At 46.9% G+C, this 18,225-nt stretch overlaps 1 long non-coding RNA gene across 1 annotated transcript in view; it reads right to left on the bottom strand.

The window, feature by feature from the left end:
• Positions 1-265: 265 nt before the first annotated feature.
• LOC139046810 (uncharacterized) overlaps positions 266-18,225 on the bottom strand; it is a 190,112-nt gene continuing 172,152 nt past the window's right edge. Inside the window, exon 4 of the long non-coding RNA XR_011506938.1 lies at positions 266-891. This is a non-coding gene — a long non-coding RNA (uncharacterized lncRNA). The remainder of the gene's footprint in view (positions 892-18,225) is intronic.

Raw genomic sequence — 18,225 nt, 5'->3', positions numbered from 1 at the left:
TGCTGTTCTGCGATAACTTCAGCACCGAGTCGCGCAGCGTCTTTTCTTGTTGCGTCTATTCTGACTTGCTTAACTTGTCTTGACGGAAGGAGTGGCCGTTGCTTAATTGCAGAAGCAAAATTTACTCATTACGCTTCTGACAGAGGGGCGCATTTTACTGTTTCCGCCTCATACAATATTTTTCTTTGGTTGCACCTTTAACGGGTGGGGGGGGAGGGAGGGGGGCAGGGGGTAGCGCCAAGTTAACCACTAAGTGAACAATAGGTTCTTATAAACAAACTTTATTTTCGTTCTTGGGAAGTTACACGCTTCGCTTTGTTCGGTTAATGTACAATCCTGTCCTCTGCCTCACGCAGAATCACCGACGTTCGACGAATGACCGCGTGGACACTTGTACAGCCTGGAGAAATTGATGAACGCACGGTAAAGGGTGAGTACTTATCGCACCTATTTGTGCGCGTTTTAGGTCACAGCTGGGAACGTTTCGACGATCACCTACGTCACTACAAGTTCACCACCGTGGCTTTGCGTATGTAGCGTTCTTTTTTTTTAAGGATTTTTTTAGCGCGTGTATATCGAGAAGAAAGGACACACAAGAAAGGTTGGAAGTTGGCGATCTGTCTGCCCCTTCGTTACATGCCTGCGCTTGGAAGAAACCTTGTTTTCTAAACAGTTCACTTCAAGATTGCTATTTGAAAACTTTTCTTCTCTCATCCGTGATCTAAGCGGGAAAAAACGTTTGAGAAGGTATTAGTGAATAAAAAAGGTGCGCGGGTACAGTGCGTTGCTGGAACGTAGATGACGTGACTCTTGCTTGAGTTAGTGAGGTAGCAGCAGTAGCGGCAGTAGTGAGTGACACGTGCACAGCCTTGTCGCCGTCAGACGTGCCACCTGCACAAAGGTCATGTGTTATCTCGGTCGAAGGAAGAATGTTGACGACAGATACATTCACAGAGAAGCGTGGCACCCGTCAAAATACATTTGAGGTTTACACATATATATGCAATACGTCGCGGCAGAACATGCTCATTCTCACATCCTGGGGGCTTTGATTCAGTACGCGGGTGGCCATGAAACATCTCTCCTATACTAAGGAATCAGTCGACATTGTATCGTTTCACTAATGCGAACTCGAGCGTTGAATAATGGTTGAGGAAAATTTCCGGCGGCACATGTAGCACGACATATTCGAAGCGCTCGCTGCGTTTTGAAAATTGCGAAACCAACGCACGCACGTGTATGTGATAGTTTGAGAACATCTGTGACACCAGCCCGAGGTTGTGCTTTGAAAGCAAACGTTAAGCGTAGCTGTGGCACCAGGATGAGCTTAAATTGTTGTGCACCGGTTTCAGGAAATCTGCTACACAATCATATTGACACGTGTACTTATCTTTATCGGGCAACCACGTTTCGCCACCTAACAAATGTAATCGCACAGCGTGGGACGCGCCTATATGTATCCGAAGTTTCTGGAAAGTTATCGATGCTTCTATCCGCTGTCTGTTGTCGCCGAACCTAATGTTATCGGATTTCATCACCAGACGCGAATGGTGTAGAACTTTGTGGAAGGCACGCGAGTCCGAACGATTAGTCTGGAACATTCGACGACTGCTTTATAAAAGCCGACGCGCTTGACCCGCTGATCAGATTTTCGACGATCGCCGAGCGTGTTCGCCGCTATCGTTGTGCTTTAAGTGTAGTCTGCTACATCACAACGGCGCCGCTCACGACCTGAAATAGCGTTTATTTCAATCTCCGTGTCTTACGGTCCTTACGCGTCGAATCGTGTGTCGTTGAAGCTCGGCTCACGATAAAGTACTGCGGTACTGGGTGTCGATATGGGAATATCAAGTTAAATTCAATTACCATAATTCAAGCAACTATCTCATCGGCAGGGTTGCGAAATTTAAAACTGTCCCTTCCAGTGATACACTGAAACTGAGAAGCCACTCTTACAGCGCGTTACTGCTCGATAAAAGGCATAACGTGGGCGGACGCTTAGTCACTCTGCTTCGTGAGGTCGCCGGAAAGGAACCGAACGCCCACAAAAATCCAAGCACGGACGCCAGAGAAACCCGCCTGCGGAATTATTTATCCTGACTGTCAAAACTTCGGCGATTTTCGCCGCCTTGGTTTTGCCATTCACCGCACATAAATGTTGCAGGATGAAGGTGCGCATACGGTGAGCACTTGTGTCGAAATACACAAAACATGGTATGAATGACATAGGCACAGTGTTCCCAAAACTGTTCAACGAAGTTTCACATGGTGATAACAAAGAATAATTGTCGTGGATGATGATGATGATTCATTAGCATCCCCTTTGAAACGGGGCGCTGAGAAAGTCACCTGGCGTGCTTCAGTTAATCAGGTTTGCTATACACGCATCTTTATTCTAGCACATTGCTACACATATCGTTAATTTCTTTTCCTCTGTTGTTGTTAATCTCTTTCCCTTCTCGAAAGTTCTTTGTCTATTTTGTGCCGCTACCGATTCCTGTAACAAATCCGGTCGTATCAACCTCTCCACCGTTTTTTTTTTTTCTTCAATACTCTAAACGTCTCTTGCTTATCTGATCTGCTGACCGGGTCGGGCTGCCGTCCACTTTAAGTGCAACCACTTCTGAAAGGTGTACGTTACCCACGGGTCTCTTTGGCCGATTACATTCGCATTCCATTAGGATGTGCTGAGTCGTATTCGGATTTCTTTTTCTTTTTGTTTCTTTCTCTTTTTTTTTTGCTGCGATGGAGTTCCAGCAGCGCCACTAGCGGTTAGTCGTGACGACCGCCAACCAAGATGGCGGTCGGGTGCGTGCGAGCTTAGAACGCTCAATCCTCAATAGCTGGTCTAAGCTATTACCAGAGGTCAAGCAAACAAACAAACAAGCAAGCAAGCAAGCAAACAAACAAACAAACAAACAAACAAGCAAGCAAGCAAGCAAGCAAGCAAGCAAACAAACAAACAAACAAACAAACAAACAAACAAACAAACAAACAAGCAAGCAAACAAACAAACAAACAAACAAGCAAGCAAGCAAACAAACAAACAAACAAGCAAGCAAGCAAACAAACAAACAAACAAACAAACAAGCAAACAAACAAACAAGCAAACAAACACCTCAGGCTACCGCACTGGAAGGACGACATGATGTTCCGCGGGCCAGCTAGTGCCACTGTTAATCGCGGCTGTACATGGTACACGGTCAGCATATGTACAGCCGCCTACAGACTAAATATAGCATGGGTGCTTCACTTGTACATGGCTGCTTAATTAAAACGTGCGAAACAATGGCGCCTGAGATACACGTTCGCTTATTTGCTGAAACAGCCAGCCAGCCAGCCTACCCACCCAAACCAAACCGAACGAATACGATCTGTAGAGACCAGCCAACTCTTGTTGTTATAGTCATTGTCGTCGTTATTGTCATTGTCGTTGTTGTCATTGTCATTGTTGTCATTGCCATTGTTGTCGTTGTCGTTATTGTCATTTTCGTTGTCGTTATTGTCGTTCTCGTCGTCATTCGCATTGTTGTTGTGTCGTTCTTGTCGTCATTGTCGTTGTCGTCGTCATTGTCGATGTCGTTGTCAGTATCGTCGTCGTCGTCGTCGTCGTTGTTGTTGTCGTCGTCATCGTCGGCGTTGTTGTTTAGAACAAGGTCACTCCATCGAACCTAGCGCTAACCGAATACAAGACTTGCAAATGCACTTGCTTCCTCAGAAATGGTTCCTCGTCGTGTCGTCCACGCTCTGAAGTCACGTACGGTATACGGCCATTTTACACACGTTGTGGTTTCGTCGATCGCTGTCCGCTCTAGAAGCCTGAATAGGAACCAATGGGACAATGAAAGCTGTGGAAATAAAGCACGGAGAGTTCCAAATGACAAATCAGGTTTAGGCGTGAGCACATTACCCGGTGGGCACGCATGTCGAAGTGGTTCACGTATCTCCCTCTGCGCGCTGAACTGCCAGCCTACTGGGAATTCTTTCCATACCGACCAGGAAGATGCGGCTACGCCCCGGTGTGTTGTTTTTTTTTCTTGTTTTTTTTTTATAGGGCAGTACTTTCTAAGTACCAAAACAAGGTGGCATGTGAGATTGGGGGAATGCGTTTACACACAGGTCGGATCAATTGTGTGACCCTATAGACCGCCTGTCGCGTGACACGATTGTGAGACAGATTACGTGGAATCGCTTCATGAGATGTTGGTTTGCTGCCTTTCCTTCTTTCTTTCTTTTTTTTTTTGCCACGCGTACAAACACTTGCTATATTTCTTCTTCAGCTCTTCGGTCTCAGTTTCATTCGGTGGAGGGATCAGCTGTTCTGCACCTGAGTGGGTCGAGTTCTTATTTATTTATTTTATTTTTCACAATACTGTGGACATCTGTCCGAGCAGGAGGAGGCCACGTGTGCAAATACAAAAAAAAAGTGAACATACAAATATATACAAGGGATACACTCAACAAGATACATCACGTGGGTGGTTGTAACCAGTGGGAATTTCCAGGTAGGGCATTCTAATCATTGATTATTTTCAGAAAAAAATAAGGTTTTAAATACTGGCTGTGTTTGTGGCGGCAAATTCTAGATGTGTCCTTAATAATATAATCGCGTGGTCGTATTCTTAGTTTTCCGCAAAAGCTGGCGAAAAAAAATGTAATCTGGCAGTTTTTCTTCGATCAGTCAGTGGTTCCAAGTTTGCGGTTTCCAGCGTACTGGTTGGGGAATCACGTCGTTTGAAGTGCTTACAAATGAAGCGCGCGGCTAACCTTTGAATTCTTTCTAGTTTTTTCAATACCTACCACTGTGTGAGAATCCCAAATGATACTAGAATATTCTATGACAGGTCGAACGTACGTTTGATAGGCTTTTAACCTTAATGAGGATGTGGAGCCAGCTAATTTAAACTTTAGAAATCCTAATATTTTTCGAGCTGCACAGGTTATAATGTCTATATGAGGCACCCAGCATAGACATGAAGTTAAAGTTATCCCCAAGTATTTGCAGCTTTCTACTTCACTAATCTTATTATCCTTCATTTTGTACAATTATTCTAGCTTTCGTAACTTATTTGCAATACAGATATGCACTGTTTTGCCATAATTAATAACCATATCCCATTCATTGCACCATTCTGCCAACCTATCCAAGGTTTCTTCCAGAAAAAGCTGATCAGAGACAGTTCGAATGTTACAGGGCGCGGGCCTGGTCTATATTTACTAGCGCCATTTCAATAAAATCGTTCACTTGAGAGGTCAGTCAACGCTGTGACCATCTCTTGCTTCTGTTCTGTGTTGGGCGTGGGTATGTTTTTCTTTTCTTTTATTTTTTTTTGTTTGCGCTGCTTTCGTGCAGCGTGAAACACCAAACTCGTCCATCAAAGCGTCTTTCTCAAGAAGCGTAGAAGAAAGAGCGCCACTATGCCTCCTGCGATACTTCCAAGGCACTTAATAATACTTGGGGGTTTTACGTGCCGAAACCGCTTTCTGATTATGAGGCACGCCGTAGTGGAGGACTCCGGAAATTTTGACCACCTGGGGTTCTTTAACGTGCACCTAAATCTAAGCACACGGGTGTTTTCGCATTTCGCCCCCATCGAAATGCGGCCGCCGTGGCCGGGATTCGATCCCGCGACCTCGTGCTCAGCAGCCCAACACCATAGCCACTGAGCAACCACGGCGGGTAACTTCCAAGGCACTTGAACAGGCGCTCAGCGCCGTGTGGTCGTCCTGGCAACAGTGAAGCACCCAGACACGTCCGCCAGAGGTCGCACGCTATTGGGCCGTGGCAATGAAAGAAAGCGATGTCTCCACAAAAGGGACAACAAAAACTCGAGGTGCAATCTCATGCCACTGAACTGGGAACGAGAATGCTTTCTCATTCTCAACAACCGTCTTCTCAAGACTCCGCTGAAGCTGCATTAAAACTCTTTCCAGAAGATTGCATGCCCAGAGAGTTTTACGACAAAATGTACAAGACGAGATCGTAAAGGAGAAGAGACGGTGCAAAATAATATATAGTAAAAGAAGTGGGCGGTCCTCGGAGAAACAGAGATGTCAATGTCACGCCGCAAATACGCCGCCACGCGCGTAGAATCTGCCCTGGCGTTGCGCGCTTCTACTGGCAGCTTCTTCGCATAGCGCACGCATCAACTAATGGATGTCGACAAGTCACGAAACCTTTGTATACACCGCTCGTGCGTACTCACGCCGCCGCCCACGCCACCGCGCCTGAAAAGTGAGAACAAAAGCGGAAATGAAGTTCAGCATTAAGAACCAGCTTGACAGAAGCTACAGACACTCCAGAAATAATAATGAAAACGGGACAAGAGCATCTCCGACCTGCGAGCCATTGCAGGAAAGGGGGGGAGGGGAAGGGGGGGAAGCGTCGCGTCTGGACCCACCAGCAGAGGCTACAGAAACGCGCAGGGCCAGCTCGCGAGAGCGTCGCACGAGGTCGCTGCTCACCACCACTACTCTACGGCAGGAGTGTGAGGGTGAAGGAGTGGGCGTGACGCGTTCACCCCCGAGACAACAGAGAAAGATCACTTCGGCGTGCTCAGACAATTTTTGCGTCGTGTACTCATCAACCGGGAGCGCGAAAAAAAAAAAAATGATCGCTAGGCTCACGCTCCACGCCGCCGCAGCAGCAGCAGCAGCAATGATCCGGGAATGTCCGGAGCGACTGTTTCCGGTAGTAGGTACACGTTTTCGAAAACGGACGTGGTGGCCGCCGAAAAAGTATGCGCACGCGAGCAATACCGTCTCGCTCGTCTTTTCTCGACGTCGCCGCATATCTGTCGTGACATTTCCGAAAGAAGAAAAAAACAATATCGTGCCTCCTCGGTCCCTCACCTCGTCAAATCAACACTAACACACCGCGTCTCCAGTGTCTTACTGCCATTGGCCGCCTTACGCTATGCAGTAGTAACAACACCTCGCGAATTCCGGATATAAAGACGCCGAACGAAAGAGAACACAGAAGGAAAAGAAAAACGATATGCACGAACTGCCCCGCCTGGAACACTACCGATAGTGAAGTCTTAGGCCTCACGTGAGCAAGCATCGCGTTTATCTTGCCGTCGCTTTTCGATCGTCTGCTTTGATTTTTTTCTCGCTTCGTCTGCTCTTTTTTTTTTTCGATCGTCTGCTTTGTTCTGCATCTTCGCCTGTTGTTCTTTTCTCCTTCCCCCTTTGTTTCACATCGTCAGAAGAGAACGTGCGAGAACGTGTCGTCACGCTGCACCAGCGCGTCTAGCGCGAACGTTCGTTCGAAAAAAAAAAAAAAAACCACGAAAGTGAAAACAGTAATCCACTAGGGGCGTGGTGCAGAAGGCGGGAACGGGATGCACCCAGGAGGAGTAGGTGGACGGCGAACGACGCAACCTCTAGCGGCGGCGGTGCAACAGAACCACCTTGTCCGCGAAACCCTGGCGGCGGCGGGAGAGCCACCGCGTGCCGTGTCCGCGTCGCTCTCTCTTCGCCACAGTTTTCCATCACCCCCACCGCAACAACCGCCGAGGGAAAAAACATCCGTTCCCGCCGACTCAGCGACGTGCGCGCGCGAACCATACAAAAGTCATTACAAGCCCCTTGAACTCGCCGTAGGCTGGGGGCGAAGTCGAAGCAACGCGTCCCTTCCCTCGACTCTTGCGTCTAGACCGGAGCCTTTCATTTCACCTGCTTTGATTGTTTCTTTTCTCGCACGGTGGACTGTTGCTTGACCTCTTTCTTGCCTCTCTTTTAACGTTCCCTCGCGTTCTTAGCCCCGGAAAGAAAACAGATTACGACGGAGGAAAAGGCAAAGAAAGACAGGAACAGCGCGAGCTCACTAGCGCGGCGAGGAATGAAGAAGCCCCGGAGAACGAGAAAGAGTGTGAGAAGGATTGCGCGAGCGGCTGCCCTTTAATAACATTAATGCACCTCCTGCCGCCGTTCCTCTTCCCCGTCTCTCTCTCTCTCCCCGTTCCCCCTTTCCCTTCCTTTGCCGCTGGGTCATTTCGCTGGCGGCCACGAGCACCAGGGCAAGGGGCTCCTCACCGGCGGCAGCGTTACGGTATGGCACGAGGAAGCCCCCGGCAAGGCGAGGCTAATGCGGCACTCATCATCACGACTCGTGCCCCCCCCCCCCCCCCCTTGCTCTTCGGCGAGAACTCTCGCGCTAGGTCTAAATTACGCGTTCGGGAGCGAGAGATTGCACCGTGGCGGCGGTGAGCAGCACGCCAGCCCCAGGAATCTGGCTGGGACGCCGGCGAGCACGCTCGCCAGGCTGGGGAGGCGAGCCGCCACTGCCACGCCCACTCTTCGTCGCTTTCAGAAATCCGAAAGAGCAAAATCACGCCTCCCGCCACAGATCCTTTCGCCTCCCCTCCTCGCCCACCCCCTTTTCCCGCCACCTCAACTCTTCTGCCCCCGACACCCCCACCTATGAACTATGGCTGCCTCTTTCGCACGTGCACCGCGTAGGTGGCGCTGTTGTAGTCCGTATACGCCGACCTCGGCTACGCAATTCGTTCAGGCAGCTGTCACAACGCGTGATCTTCATGAAAGTAAGCGCCTTACCGCACTCCCGCATAGAGCGGTCACGATGCCTTCTATAACATTGCCATTCAGAAACTCTTGCTCCCGGGTTTGCATGGTCAGGAATCAGCGTTAGTCGTACGACGCGTGCGCAAAAACTAAAACTCTTCTCGAATACTCTGGTCGCGTTTTCTCTTTCTTTTTTTTAAAGCACGAAAGCACTCCCTAACGCTTGGGTAAAGGGAATAAAAGGCGAAAGAAGGAAAGAAAAAAAGACGGAGATATTCACACAATAACGCGATTCTACGCGCTACAACATTTAAAGACGGTCGCACAATTCGCAAGCCCTTAAAAACTTTTTTTTAAAAACATACAACATTTTTGTATGTTTGTGAAAGATCATACTCGCCTTGCTCAGAAATGAAACCGAAAATTTCATCACGACATGGCTCATTGTTCTTTTTTCTTTCGCTGAATTTTCAGTTTTGAAATACCTTCGCAGCAACATTACTTTCACTAATAGATTTAGGAAACGCGTAAAGAACCCTTTATCTTTGTTAGCAGATTATAATGCGGTAGGTAGCCTTTACTAAATAAGATATTAATCATATGATTAACATCAATTATCGTGTTTACGTGCCAAAACGACGATACCATTATGAGGCATATCGTAGTGAGGAACTCCGCAATTATTTGGACCACCTGGGGTTATTTAACGCGCACGTAAATCTAAATACAGGAGTGTTTCCGCGTTTCGCCCCCGTCAAGCTAAAAACCAGGCTACTCTAATAGTAATAACTTACAATAGTCCCCAATTTACATGAAAATCTGACATGAGATTCATTCCTGCACTGCTTCCCACAGTAGCGTCATTTCTTTATCAGCGACAGCAATTTTAACGTCAAGGTTATTTATCAGCAACAATGACAAAATAAGAGCATTGGCGAAACTTTCGAGGTGTGTTGCTGCCGAGTCACTCATGCTCCTATGAGTGACTCGGCCGCAACACACCACAGTAGTACATGCCTGACGCTAGTGATTTAACAGTTGCATGGATACACGCCTTTATTTGAGTGAAATTAACCAGTTTATGGGATTACTCGTCCTCACTGTGGTATCGATTTATGTAATAGCATCGGGCCAATATATTGCCTGCTAAACTTGGCCCGTCAAGGAACGTGAGGCCTTGTTATAGAAGTGCCCCGAATAAAATTTCTACAAGACAGAAAATGTCGCCACGTTTATTTACACTTTGGAGCCATAAACAATCGTGACACATGGAAGAGTTAATACACCGCAGTATAACTTTCTACGGCGCGTTTCTAAGGAAACACCGCATTCAATAGAGGCGATTTTGTCCCGTACGAAGGAACGAACTCGTGGCTGAGTGGTAGCGTCTCCGTCTCACACTCCGGAGACCCTGGTTCGATTCCCGCCAGCCCATCTTGCAAGATGTTTTTTATTTATGAAGTGCCTTCTGGGATTTATCGCTCACGGCCAACGCCGTCGACGACACCAGCTTTTCGGCAACACGAGCTCCTTAACGCTGTCGCGTTAAAACTACGATTACGTCCAAACTACCGTTGGATGTCGTCCCAAGGAGGCAAATTATTGATCTGAAATGCGGCAATCGCCATTCGGTTTGTCCTTGGGCGTCGTTAGTTCTGCATGTACCAAGCTTTTCGCGAATAAGGACTTAAAAGCATTAAAGGCGGCCCCTCGCATAAAACTGCGGCTAAAGGAAGTTAAGACGTATCTTGCCCTTGATGCCGCTCATCTTTTTCAGTCGCCGTTTCAGCTGGACGTTCAGTAACCTGCTCTAGCAAAGTGCGGACACCACGCGCCTGGGTAAAGCCTCTGTAGTAGCGGAATCCACGATAAAACGTGCTTCGCACGCTTTTCAAGTCTAAAAAAAACGTGCTTTCAATCGACAACGTATGACACCTTGAGCGTCCTTGCATGCATTTAAAACAAAATTCAAGCTGCTTTCAGCTGAACTTGCGAATCATTATTCTTGCATATTGTCTCGCTACTACCTGGAGTTGTTACATCCTGGCTAAAGATTTCAACTGGGTGTGCCCACCAGAGATCTTAACTAGACAGTCCTTGAAGATTACGAGGTGCTTGCCTGGGAAGATTTCGATATCTTCAAGACAGCCTGCTGACTTATTGACTTATCTGTTTGTCTGCTGACCTTTAAGGAATTTCTGAAGACAGCCAATTGAGAAGTTTAAGGACAACAGATAAAGCGAAACAAACACTTGGTAATGGAGAGAATAAACTTTCGTTCTGAGCAAGCGCAGATAACGTTTCCTTTCATATATATTATTCACACTCGTTTGATTAAAGGAACAAACTTGAAAGAATGCGAAGCGGCAGCGTCTATGCAGAGTTCCTGCCGTTTTGGCTTCACCCTTCTTGTGTACTAATATAGTATGTTTACTTTCACTAAGGATCCCATTCAAAACTCGTACTCAACATATCGAACAAAGAAAACACGCTTGTTGACAACATTTCTCTTTGGAGCAAGTGGTAAACCTCACCTTCCCAAAGGGGCGTGGGAGTAGGCCATGCCTACGGGGTAGAGAGAGAGAGAGAGAAAGAGAGAGAAAGAGAGAGAGAGAAACGATACGCGAAAAGCAGGCAGGTTAAACGGGGGACAAACATTCGGTTGGCTACCCTGCACTACAAGAGATGGTAAAGGGGAAAACAAAAAACGAACACAAAAGCGGGAAAAGCGCTGTACGTGCACAAAGGGAAAGGGCCACAAACAAACGGACCGTCCGAGCCCGCAGTTGTGGTGTAGGGTTGTTCAACTGGACTACTTGAACGTCGAAATTCCCTAGAAAGCACATGTAAAGATAGTTAATAGACATTGCCCATCTAAGAAAAAAAAACACGAACGAGTCTGCGAGACATCAATGCAGTCTGCAAGAAGTGAGCAAGGAACTCTGCATAAACTGCCAAAACTCGTTCCCTCGTATGAGGGTGAGCGCGCATTCTTCTCGTAATTCCGTAGGCGTGTACGCTCGAGTCCGAGGCGCCGGCACTCATAAATCCATCGCGAGCGCTTTGTCATTTGCGCCTCCCGCCGCCGCGGCGGAAAGCGAACAACCGCAGAAATACGAGGGGAGTGTCGTAATAGTCCCTGAACTATGCCGATGACGTTTCCCTTCGTATTACGCCTCGAGAACTCAAGGAGCTCACTTTGAGAAAACCATATCGCACGAAGTTCCGCAACGCATTACGCCGTCTAGACGCACTCGTTGTGTTGTACTTTTCTTCTTTTGCCTTGATTTGCGCGGAGTCGTGCTGTGGGAACGCTGGCCTCTTTAAAAAGAATGCCCCGGCGACACTGACCTTTCCTCGTCCCATCGTCTTGCCACGCTTGAAGACGCGGGCTTGAGATGAACTTTTTTCTTTCTCTCTCTCTCTCTCTTCTTTCTCGTCAGATTTTCTTTCTTTTCTACTTTCTATTTCTTTCATTCCTGTCTTTTTCACGATCGCTCGCGTTTTGCTGCATACCTATATTATATTTTTTTTTCACTGTTCCACTGCAGCCCGTGCGCGAAGAAACATCTTGCACTGATGTGGCCTCTGGGTCTGTTGTCCTTCGGGAATCAAGGATCTCGAATAAAAAACAAAAAGAAAGAGAGAGACAAGCACGAGGACAAGAAAACCAAAAGTATCACGTCACACTGAAATTTTCGCCCCTGCATCTTTCGTCTTTTCTAGTCGCGTGTCTTTTTTTCTTTTTTTTTGTCTGCGTCGTGCTTCCAAGGCGAACGTAAAGCACGCTAATGTAGATGAAAGAACGTGACCGCCAAATTTCCACATCGTGCAAATGACGGTGATGGCAGCGAAGTTCCGACGGCGACAGCGTCTGAGAGAGAGTGAGTGCGACAGACGAAAATAAAACAGCGAGAGATGGGCGAATGCACTTTAAGATGTTTTTTTTTGCTTTTGGAGCCGTACGTTGACGCCGGTGTGCATCTTATATATGAATGGATCCGGAACATGCACGGCAGTGACACCGAAGGCTGAAAACAAACGTGGCACATAGCGCACATACAAACCTAATAATATACGGAACCTCGCGGTGATGCCAACGCCGATGGAAGCAAAAAAAAAAAAAGAAACGCTTGTACTGTACATATAATTGCTATGGCAACAAAATGGCAAGAAAGAAAGTTGGCACGAAGTCTCTGCACAGGCAGGAAGCCGTTCATCGACACACGTGACGCTTCAATGGGAACCGTTTGCTTGAAGCACCCAGTTCACAGCTGTCACGACTACGAAGTGGGGCAAACAACGTTTACGCCACTTCGCAACGCAAACAACAACAGACGCAAGCACAACAAACAGAGGCACATAGTGGCCAACGGTGGTCTAACGAGGTGTTTCGCTAGGGCCAACCACTGGCAGGTCCAGGAGGCCCCTCTCCCAAGGCGTCTTGTTCGCCCTGGTAAAGACAACTCCCCGTGTCGAAACGTTGGCTTTAGCAATACTGCTTTTGCTAATGTTGTTAATCACTTCAAGCAGCCAGCTTCCTGTGAGCCGCTTTCTTATTTTCGGTTGTTACCACTGAAAAACATTCAAAGCTGTACTATATTTTTTGTCACCCACGGGACTAGACTCTTGTCTGTAGCGCTGGTACTCTGCGTGTGACTGTGTGATCTGTTCTTCATCCAACTCTCTTTCGCAGCCCAACGGGCAATTGTGCAGCACGCCTGCGAGGCAGCAAGACTCAGCGGTGCCCTGGAATAGGGGCGCCGACCTTGTGAAGCGGCCAGGACTCAAAACATGAAGACACCAGCCCACCGCCAATCTCTCTGAGATATAGAGAAATAAACTTTTTCCATTCCATTCCATTCTTTTCTTCCTATATATTCTCTTTTCCATCTCGTTTTCTTTTTTCTCCTCTATAAGTGGGTGGGCGTGGTGTTCCTTTTAGGAGACAATTGCTAGCCCGCCTTTCCTTATCTTCGTGAAATTTGTGTTTATCTTGATGGTGATGATAATAATAATAATAATAATAATAATAATAATAATAATAATAATAATAATAATAATTATTATTATTATTATTATTATTATTATTATTATTATTATTATTATTATTATTATTATTATTATTATTATTATTATTATTATTATTATTATTATTATTATTATTATTATTATTATTATTATTATTATTATTATTATAACTTCCACTCAGTGTTTTCGTTACTTAGTTCTCAAAGATGCCCCTAAAATGGAAGCTATCATTTTTCTATTAGGGAAGAAATTGCGCTTATTAGACGTCGGAACTTGTTCATTCATAGCTGTTACAATTATGACATGATTTTCAATTGGGTAAACTAGTTACAACCTTTTCTTGGGCTAGGTCATTCATATTTGTCACGATTACAATAGCAATATTTAACTGGGAAATCATGCGCTTACTGCGAATCCCTGTTTGGACTAGATTGTATATAAGTGCTACAGTTAAGGAAATCAGTGTTTCTTTATAATCGCATATGGCGCTATATGGATAAGAGCTAATAAAATTACGAAGTGGCACAAACAGGCCGAGATTAACATGAGAACATCAGACGGAATGCAGGGACGTGCGTTGTTCTCTTAAAATTCATTGAAAACAGATTTCGCTTTGACCATTCTTCTGTTCTTGCTTCAATTCTGAAAAAAGGTTCGAATTTTATGGTTTGAATAGCTTACTGTAATACTTAACGCTGATACTTACCTCATTTGTCAAGAAAACGGTGCAAATTTGCCTTCATCTAGGTCTCCAACATCGCATTATATACCCCAGCGAACAAGAAAAATCAATCTCGAAGGCCATGCTTTGCCGTATTGCAAACGGTGGGGGTGGCATAGCCGCCATGTCTTAAACATCGCACCCTCCGCCCCTCCCCCCTTCCCCGAGAGTTGCAGACGAAGGTAAATTTGCAGTTCTTTCTTGACCAATCGGGCAATCAACAGTGCAAAGTATATATTGAACGTTCACGACCACAAAATGCAATCTCACAAAATTTGAGAAAGAACAGGGACGAGGTAAGCATGAAGCCGTTTTCATGTGAATTTAAGAGCAACAGGACACCTCCCTGTAGCGATACATTGTCAAATGGAAATGTCTTCAATGAGACCATTTGCTCGGGTTAGTGTGTTGACGACTATTACAACTGGCGGGCACATTTCATCGGAAAAGAAATGCATTCACCGAGTATCCTTGTTCGCGCTAATTCATGCGGAGCCTATGAAAAACAAAAATAAATAAATTCTTGGGTTTTACGTGCCAGAACCACGCTCTGATTATGGGGCAAACCGTTTTGAGGGACCCTGGATGAATTTGACCACCTGGGGTTCTTTGACGTGGGCCCAATGCAGAGTACAGGGGTGGGGTTCCTTTTTTTTGCATTTCGCGTTTATCGACGCGTGGCCGGGATTTGATCCCGCGACCAGGTGCTTAGCAGAGCACCGCCAAAGCCACGAAGCAACCACGGTTGGTGCAGCTTTTGCAATTATGAAGCCTTGGCAATGGCAAAAAGAATGTGTTCGCGGTAAATCCGTCACTTGGACACTTCGAAGTGGTGATGGCCTGCGTCATCCGTAGCTTGCACCTACCGATGTTCCTTTCTTTCTTATTTAGATTAGATTATGGGGTTTTACGTGCCAAAACCACTTTCTGATTATGAGGCACGCCGTAGTGGAGGACTCCGGAAATTTCGACCACCTGGGGTTTTTTAACGTGTACCTAAATCTAAGTACACGGGTGTTTTCGCATGTCGCCCCCATCGAAATGCGGTCGCCGTGGCCGGGATTCGATCCCGCGACCTCGTGCTCAGCAGCCCAACACTTTCTTTCTTATTTTGCAATTTCGTCAAGCCCAGTAATCCACGCTCTTTCCAGCACATTCTAGCTACTTGTTGGGCATAAGGCGAATACAGGGTGTATCACTCAACTTGAGCCAAATTTTAAAGATATGCAAACGCTTCGTAGCAGGATGGAACCAAGGTAATGTTGCTTGCCGTCGCTCCGAGATACAGTTTTCTTTTTTGCATTCTGCCTAATTAGATAATTAGTCTTAAATAATTTATCAACTTCTCACTTATTATAGTTAGAGGAAAAGTGTCAACGATGAAATTGTGGAGCAACATGAGAAACTCCCGATGCAGCTTTCTGTTGCTCAGTACGTGGTACATAAAAGCTTTTCTTTTCACGCGCGAAAGAAGCCCGTAAATACACGCAAAGCACCTCGAGCGACCAGTCGCGTGACAATTTTGGCAGAATTGACGTATTTCATGTAATTATAATTGAAAAGCTTGTTAATTAATTAGGATTAATGATCTAATCAGCCGGAATGCAAAAGAAAAAGATTATCGGAGTATGTCCAAGCGATGGCAAACAACATTATTCTGGTTCGATCCACCTACGCGGCATCTGCACATTTAAAATTTTTTGCTCATGTTGCGTGAAACACCCTGTGTGAGCTCATTTAGTTCAAGAGGAAAAGCTGAGTCACAAGACGAAGTCACGCTACTGTCATGCTAGCAGAGATGACAGCCGACGACGTGTCGTACGGAACAGCACAGCTCAGACACACGTATAACAATGGCTACTGACTCCAAGGTCGCAGGGAGACCGACGGTGAGTGACTAATACTTAAAAAAGGTACGCGTGGTATTTTTGACAAGTCCTGGCATCGCTACAGCGACTCTGCGAGACGGGAAAGTCAACCCCTTACGGTATGCGAAAAATGTTTACTTCTTGCCTGAAACTGAACAGGGCTCAGGCTGTTACTTTCAGGCTTTTACAGACGAGATCGTACCTCACCCAGAGAGCGCTTAGTTGGATAGACCCGAACTTCCCGCAATCGTGCTCCAAATGCGGTCACGCGTGCTGCTCCTTCGACCACATGCTCTGGCTGTGCCCGTACAACGCGGGCTCCGACTTTCATAACAAGTCCCAGTGGGAGGCCTTGCTGAAGAGCTCGGATTTCACAAGCCAACTACAGGCCGTCCAGAGGGCCCGCGACGTCGCGGAGAGTCACCATCTCCCTGTCCCGTCGTGGGCGGAGCCACCAACTTGATCGGGGAGCCTTCGGTTCCCGCGAATCAAGTCCCTCAGGACACTAATAAAGTTATTGTCACTGTCACTGTCTTAACCAGTCTTTCACTTACACCTTGCTTGCTCTAGCCGATGTAACCGACTGCCCGTTTGCAGCGTCGTCGATGCTGACAGGCAGTTATTAAAACTTCTATTGGACGGTGTAATAATGGTGGCACAGATTACGGAGCTCCCTACGAAAAATGACGAAGTAATTCCGGTGCGCTGTGACCGTCCAGATATCAGAGGAATAAATGGGTACTACACGGATTCGTCTAACGTTCTCGCTTATGACTGCAGACGTTCTTGCCGCTTCATTGCCTTGCGCTTTATCTGCCATTGTTGACCTATATTTTTAGGTCACGTGTTTTCTTTTCTTTAATGTATACGGAGGCAATGAAACTCTACGTACATTCGTAATCATTTCTACTTATCGCATTTACAAGACACTTTGTTTAATGTGGTCAATACGCAAAATCACAACGTCGTTTCGAGCCCGAAGGACCCAATTTTGAGCGAATCCACGCACTACCCATCATTCCCGTGCTGGTTTAACGGCCGTGCTTTCTACTCCAGTGGACACTTGCGACAGGCCGCACTCTATTGTTTTTGTTGTTGTTGTTGTTGTTGTTGGAAACCACAGTGAGCGTGCTCAAAACTTGTTTCCGATTTCCGTCTTTTGCACGCCGTATTGTTCTCGTGAAAAAATAAGGAAGAGGTCTGCGGAGAAGCGCGCTTTCGCAATATTTTGTGTCCCCTGCAGACGGCATCTTCAGCAAAGATTTCTTCATAATTGCGGCCGCAAGAACAGGAGTTAAATTAGAGAGAGAGAGAGAGAGAGCAAGGACAGGAAAGGCAGGTAGGTCAACCAGACGAGCACCCAGTTTGTCACCCTACACACGGGGGGTGGGGGAAAGGGGAATCGAAAGAGGAGAAAAAAATGGCTGTGGCTTAGGTAAGGTTAAGCCCAGGATGCGAAGCATACTAGCCTTTATTTTAGTTGTTGAACCACTGTTTAGCCTGGTGAACTGCTGTTGCTTAGCTATATTTGGTTCGGCTAGACGAAGAAACAACTCATGCATTACTTCTTCGCCTTCAAGAGTAGAACGCGACAGCGTTCCCGTCGACCCGCCAAGGGGTGTAAGACAATGGGCTACAGGGCAGCGACTACGCGCCCCGCATTGGACGCGGTGAGCGTCGAGCAAAGCAGCGTTCGGCGCGGCAACGAAATGTGCGCCTGAGCAAGAGACGCACGCCTTAGAAACAGCGCGTTTCTAAGGCAACACCGCATTCACTAGAGGCGCTTTTGTACCGCTTTGAAGCGTTGTACTCGTGGCTCAGTGGTAGCGTCTCCGTCCCACACTCCGGAGACCCTGGTTCGATTCCCACCCAGCCCGTCTTGCAAGAGTTGAGCCAAAGCCACTTCTCCTCTGTCGTGACGTCACGGTGTCACGTGATTTCATGGTCACCGCCGCGCCTGAGGAGCTGGGTTGAGCCCTCGTAATATGCTTCGCATAAAAGGGAGAGAGTAAGCACTGAGTGCGTGCGGGAGGGATACTACACACAGGGACACTATAAAGGGTTTCTTAAACCGGCGCA

Source organism: Dermacentor albipictus, chromosome 6 (assembly GCF_038994185.2).
Source record: "Dermacentor albipictus isolate Rhodes 1998 colony chromosome 6, USDA_Dalb.pri_finalv2, whole genome shotgun sequence".
Taxonomy (NCBI): domain Eukaryota; kingdom Metazoa; phylum Arthropoda; class Arachnida; order Ixodida; family Ixodidae; genus Dermacentor; species Dermacentor albipictus.
This window is presented reverse-complemented; position numbering and strand designations above follow the sequence as displayed.